This window comes from Palaemon carinicauda, chromosome 22 (assembly GCF_036898095.1).
Source record: "Palaemon carinicauda isolate YSFRI2023 chromosome 22, ASM3689809v2, whole genome shotgun sequence".
Lineage (NCBI taxonomy): Eukaryota > Metazoa > Arthropoda > Malacostraca > Decapoda > Palaemonidae > Palaemon > Palaemon carinicauda.
In genome coordinates, this window is record NC_090746.1 from 6,654,855 (window position 1) to 6,662,354 (window position 7,500).

Here is a 7,500-nt window from a genome sequence, read left to right on the forward strand (position 1 = left end):
GCTGCTTGTGATGCGCATGGCCTATCTAACTAAGGCAAGTGACCCCTGCCGGTCCAATTCTAGCAAGATCAACTGCCGGGCATCAGGAGTAAAATCAGAAAAGATAGTTTGTCACTCGCCTTAAACCCAATCCGTCACCTTGATGCCAGAGACTTCATCGAGATTTAGGGGAGCATTACTCCACCAAATTGCTCATCCGCTTCTATGAGTGTAACCGTTGGCAAAACTTGGATTGCTAAGGTATACCGCCTAGCGCGGTATACATAGCCGAGGCGTTTAAAGTGGACATCTTTTTGGAAAGTGTTTGACCTCGGTTACTGTCTGCACGTCTACCCAGCTATAAAGGGTTACTAGCAATATATATATATATATATATATATATATATATATATATATATATATATATTTATATATATATATATATATATATATATATATATATATATATATATATTTATATATATATATATATATATATATATATATATTTATATATATGTTTATATAGATATTGTAATTTTTTTTTACTGTTCTTGAGATATTTTATATTGTTATTCATTACTAAGAAGTATAGTTTATGTATATCCTTATTTCCTTTCCTCACTGGGGTATTTTCCCTGTTGGAGACCCTGGTCTTATAGCATCCTGATTTTCAAACTAGGGTTGTAGCTTAGCAAGTAATAATAATAATAATAATAATAATAATCCGCTCCAACTTCTACCTACTTTTTCTCAATTGAGTAGACACCACCTCTGACCCTTTCAAGCTTCCCATCAGCTCCTACCTCCTCTGTATCTTTAATCATACCCCATTCATCACTAACCTTCTCCTTAAATGCCACATCCACGTCCTCTTTACTAAACTCAATGACCCTAACAGTCATGTTCGCACTTTAGAACTTCCTGTCTCCCATGAAAAAAAAAATAATGTTCCACTTTCACTTCGACCATTTATGGATTTTTGTAGGTTGTAGGTTGGCCAGGACCCCAGCCACCCGTTGAGATACTACCGCTAGAGAGTTATGGGGTCCTTTGACTGGCCAGACATACACCGAATAATCTGGCATATTCTTTACAGATTCTACTCTGTCGTCATACACCTGACAACACTGAGATTACCAAACAATCTTCTTTCACCCAATGGGCTAATTACTGCACTATGATTGTTCAATGGCTACTTTCCTCTTGGTAAGGGTAGAAGAGGGTCTTTAGCTATGGTAAGCAGCTCTTCTAGGAGAAGGACACTCCAAAATCAAACCATTCCTCTCTGGTCTTGGGTAGTGCCATAGCCTCTGTACCATGGTCTTCCACTATCTTGGGTTAGAATTCTCTTGCTTAGGGGTACACTTGGGCATACTAACCTGTATAATTTTTCTTCCTCTTGTTTTGTTTAAGTTTTTATAGTTTATATAGGATATATTTATTCGAATATATTTTATTTTTCCTTGTTTCCTTACCTCACTGGGCTATTTTCTTTGTTGAGCCCCCTGGGTTTATAGCATCATGCTTTTCCAACTAGGGTTGTAGCTTAGCTAATAATAATGATAATGATAATAATAATAATGATAATAATAATAATAGATAGATGTACTTTCAACCACTCCATTTCTTACTATCATTAGACTTATACTTCCATTCATTTAATAGTAACACATCATTTTTCAATCCCTTTCCATATGCCATTACTAATTTTCTAACCATATTCATGAACATTTTGCTTTGAAATCATGAATTTTCATGAGGTTCATATTCACACTCGTTTATTATTATACCAACAAAATCTCTCTCTCTCTCTCTCTCTCTCTCTCTCTCTCTCTCTCTCTCTCTCTCTCTCTCATTCAAAGGATGCAGACATATTCCTTTTACAGATGATATATATATATATATATATATATATATATATATATATATATATATATATATATTTCTTTCCTGTCATGCTGAGCGGCATTGCCAAACATATGGCTACATTGTCTCTCCCCGTCCTTCGAGTAGAGGGAAAGTAAGTAGTCATACGCTGGTGAGAGGGGATACCCAGAGGGGTACACTCGGAAACCACAATCTCCCACAAATTGCCCAAACTTCCATGTTGTAGTTAGGAAAGGTGGAGGGGCTAGAAAAGGTTGAATCTTTGTGTGTACATATCTAAATATTTAGCCGTCATTTAGACGGGTCGCGTACACTATTAAAGGATGTTCTCCGGAAATGAATATTTCTTATCAATCTTTTCCACAGCCTTGGATTAAAGTTCTCTTGCTTGAGGGTACACTCGGGCACAGTTTTCTATCTAATTTCCCTTCCTCTTTTTTTTAAGTTTTTATAGAAAGATCTTATTTAATATTGTTACTGTTCTTGAATTATTTTATTTTGATTGTTTTTTACTTCTCTTGTAGTTTGCTTATTTCCTTGTTTCCCTTCGTCACTGAGCTATTTTCACCTGTTGGAGCCCGTGGTCATATAGCTTCTTGTTTTACCAACTAGAGTCATAGCTTAGCTTTTATAATAATAATAATAATGATAATAATAATAATAATAATAATAATAATAATAATAATAATAATAATAATCTCTGAGTTTCAACCACAAAATTATGGGTGTATATAGTATTTACTAACATTTTTGCCTGCTATTTATTTTTCTCTTTAAGTCTCATCATTAGTAAACACCATAAATTTATGTAGTATCTATAAATACAAAAAAAAAAAAAGATATACATTTTCATTAGCATTTCTATTAACGGTAAAGACAAAGTCCTCTGGTTTCAGTTCCAGTTTTATCAGAATAGATGCTCACCAGAACGTCAGCCTGGCAAGCCCAACTCCCCACTTTGGTGGCCTCCCCAATAAATAGCTTAAACTAACGGTCCCGGAATGGGATCGATCTGCTGCCATGCGAATGCTAGGCGAATGCGTTACCACTGTACATATCATGTCATATCTTCTCTACAATAAACATATATAATGTAAGAGCCCTCTAAAGTACTACACCATTCCTGTTAAAATCACTTATCAACTTTCACTCCAAACAATTGTAAGAAATCTTTTGTATTATCTCAAGCCTACTGATAGAACAATGAAGAAATACTGTATTATTGAACTCAGATGGGAGGTAATGTTTCTATGAATGGATCCAAAACCTTTGACAACTTGCTGCATTATTATTGCCAAGGGCAACTGGCAATTTCCAGTAGCACAGTTTAACACACTATTCCTTTAATATTATTATTATTATTATTATTATTATTATTATTATTATTATTATTATTATTATGCGCGCGCGCGCGTGTGTGTATGTGTGTGTTTGTGAACAGCTTCCTGATCACAATTTTAATTGTGGAGAAATGAAACTTGCAGGGATCAACTTTAATGCAAAAAGTTGGAAATGATTAAATTTTGGAAGGTGAAGATCAAAGGTCAAGGACTGGAGGTTATGTTTTCGCCCCTATTTGTGTGTTTGTTTATTTGTGAACAGCTTCCTGGCCACGATTTTAATCGTAGAGTAATGAAACTTCCAGGGATTAAATGTTATGTAAAAAGCTGGAAATGATCAAATTTTGGAAGGTAAAGATTAAAGGTCAAGGTCACGGTCAAGCAAAATGTTCAATCCACGTAGTCAGCCATAAGCATGGATATCGTTATCACAGAGACTTCAAACTTCGTTCATATTTGAGTGTCGGGAAAATCCAGTCAATTAATACATGTTAAGGTCGAAGGTCAAGGTCGAGTCCAAGGTCGATATAATAAACTACCGTGGCGGAGGTCTGCACTCTACTGAGTGCCCCTCTAGTTATTATTATTATTATTATTATTATTTATCGTTTATAACTTCGTAAAATTAATGTAACTATAAGTTTGACGAAAAAACTTTGTTCTGTCTCATTGTTCTGAAGATTAAAGTCTGCCGTTAATGTAACCAAAATGTTGCTTTTCTAACGATTGTCAAAATTTTAGCATATATCTATTATTTCTTCCATTGTGTTTTGTCTAAGTTTTTTCTATCAAACTAAATCTTTACTATATATATTTACATATGTACATGTGCTGTATAGACATATATATTCATATGTAATATTATATATATATATATATATATATATATATATATATATATATCATATAAATATGTATATACACACACACACACACACACACACACATATATATATATATATATATATATATATATATATATATATATATATATATCATATAAATATGTATATACACACACACACACACACACACACACATATATATATATATATATATATATATATATATATATATATATATATATATATAAACAGTACTGTATACATTTCTAATAGCCAAGAGGCAACCCTAATTGGAAAAGCAGAATTCTACAATCCTTTGGCCCCAACAGAAAAAACAACCCAGTACGGAAAGGAAATGAAGAGGTAACGAATAATCAATAAATGAGAAGTAAAAAAAAAATACATTATAAAATATATAAAGATCAATAACAACTTTACTAAAGGAAGTCATACAAGAAGTATGAACCTAGATCTATGTCATCTTATTCAACACCAAAGCATTTGAATTTCCAATGATTCTCCCACCAGATTTAGGAAGATCATTCCTCAACCTGATATTAAAATTGTTTTCTTTTCTTTTTGATTTTATTTTATTTTATTCTATTTTCTGTTTTTCTGAAACCTCGAACACAACTTCATCTTTAACTCCGGGCCTATGGAATGCATTTTGCAGGCTATCATTCATAACAAAACCTCTTTTATCGATTCGTAGATATATTTCAAAACAAATCTCTCATATTGCTTATGTTTAATCTATTAAATCCAAATTCCATACAACCTAATATTGGTTCTAAACTACCATATAATTATGATCACCTTCATTAAATGTGTAAAATTATTTAATATCAAGTGACAAAAAGACAAGAATAGAAAATAATAATATTGTACAATTAATAATTAAAAAAAAAAAAAAAAAACAGGACAAATTAGTAATAGGGGAAATCTTATCTTTGACATTAGTGAAAATTAATGTCAAAGAACATTTTTATATTTACATCATACACAATTTAGTCTTATTCTGAACTGTAGTAAAGTAACAAAGCACTTTATGCAAACTTGACTTTGTAATTAGTGGAAAAGAGTTCCATAACAATAATTCATATATACAAGCACATTGATTTAAGTAATAGCTGTACACTAGTGTGTATTAAAGCTGAATTACACAATTGTCATAGATAACATTGTTTTGAGTTAATAATGTCCAAAAGGAACATAAAATTCACAATAATCATGAAGTAAATCTTATAAAGTAATTTTTGATATTCAGCCTTGGGATGCAAAAGGCAAGCCTGGTGTTATTAACTGCATACCTTGTACTATGTACTGAATGGTGCGGTCTGGAAAGATCTGAATGCAAAGGATGGTCAGAATTATGAAAATTCTTATGCTAGATGCACAGAGAACTAACTGAACGAGATTAATATTCAGATCCGGGATAAAAGATTGAAAAGACCACAAGGTTGATCAAGATGAGTCACCAGCCGAAGACCAGGCAGAGGAAAGATATTCAAAACGTGGCAGAATGAATTAGAATATTTCATATTCCTCGAGGGTACACTCGGGCACGCTGTTCCATCTTATTTCTCTTCCTCCTGTTTTTTAAGCTTTTATAGTTTATATATAGAAGATCCAATTTATTATTGTTGTTATTCCTAGTATATTTTATTTTGATCGCTTATTACTTGTTTCCTTTCCTCACTGGGCTATTTTTCCTTGTTGGAGCCCTGTGCTTATAGCATCTTGTTTTTCCAACTAGGGTTGTAGCTTGGCTTATAATAATAGTAATAATAATAATGATGAAAACAATAATAATATTAATGATAATAATTATAATGATAATGATGAAAATATTAATATTAATGATAATAATAATAATAATAATAATAATAATAATAATAATAATAGATTAATCGCCAAATATCTTATACTTTCTCAACATGGCCTTTTTTTGTAATTGATGAAGAATCGGACCGGACTTGTTTCTCAAAAATAGTTAGCCATCAATGAGTTGTAAACAGATTAAAGGTTTAAAGGCCGCTCATGAATGGTAGAGGGAAGGGACAGTGACATTGCGCTATCAAGTAGGACAATGCCCTAGAGACTGACCATATATAAAGATGATCAGCGCTTAAGCCCCCTTTCCACCCAATTTAGGACAAAGGAGGGCCAGGCAGTGGCTGCTGATGACTCAGCAGATAGACCTATAGGCTCCCCCAAACCCCACATCCTTAGCTCACAAGGAAGGTGAGGCTGCAGCGATCAAAGGAGCTGTCGATTTTGAGCGGTACTCGAACTCTAGTCTGGTGATCACTAGGCAGGGACGTTTCCACATCGGCCACCACATCCCTAAAGGGACATTGTCAATGAAAAGATCTGAATGCCGAAAAGCCACTATCCTTGTGTTCAAGTTCATTCCCCATAATTTTTAACTATGCACTAATTTTAGGTAGAACCATGTCAAGGGTTTCATCATCACAGGTCTCTCTTCAGTGGGTGGAATTTATGCAAGGAGAGTAGCATCATCTGCATATGCAACAAGCTCGTTTTCAAGGACAACTCACATATCATGCGTATATGATATGAAAAATAATAGACCGAGGACACTACTCTGAGAAATACCAGATATTTCAATACTTTAGTCACTACTTCCAAGCTAGTACAGTGGTAACGTGTTTGCCTAGCATTTGCATGGCAGCAGATCGATCCCAGCCTGGGACCGTGAATTTAAGCTGTTTACTTGGGAGGTCAGTATTGTGCTTACACACCACAGTTTGGTATTGGGCTTGTCCGACTGACGTTCTGGTGACCATAACTGATGATACAGGAACTGAAATAAGACACCTTTACCTTACCTTCACGGTGCCCATCAATTAGTTTTCAGCAAACTTTTACTTGAAAATAGAATAATGGTGATTAATTTCAGCAAACCTATTTAAACCTTTTGCCAAAATGCCCCCCCAAAAATGAATGATATGGGAATTAAGGACATTGGTGGGTAATCAGCAGGGCTAGGCTAACACAAACAGATATATATATATATATATATATATATATATATATATTTATATATATGTGTGTGTATATATATATATGTATATATATGTGTGTGTATGTATATATATATATATATATATATATATATATATATATATATATGTGTGTGTGTATACACACACACACACACACACACATATATATATATATATATATATATATATATATATATATATATATAAACAGACAGCCAAACACAAATACATATATGTACATACATATATATATGTATATATATATATATATATATATATATATATATACATATACATATATATATATAATATGAACATATATCACAAGCACACATGCTTTTTAATCAGTGTAAATATCACCCACGAAAGGCATTTAATACCGAATTCTATCTTGGGAATATATATCCACTTGGAATT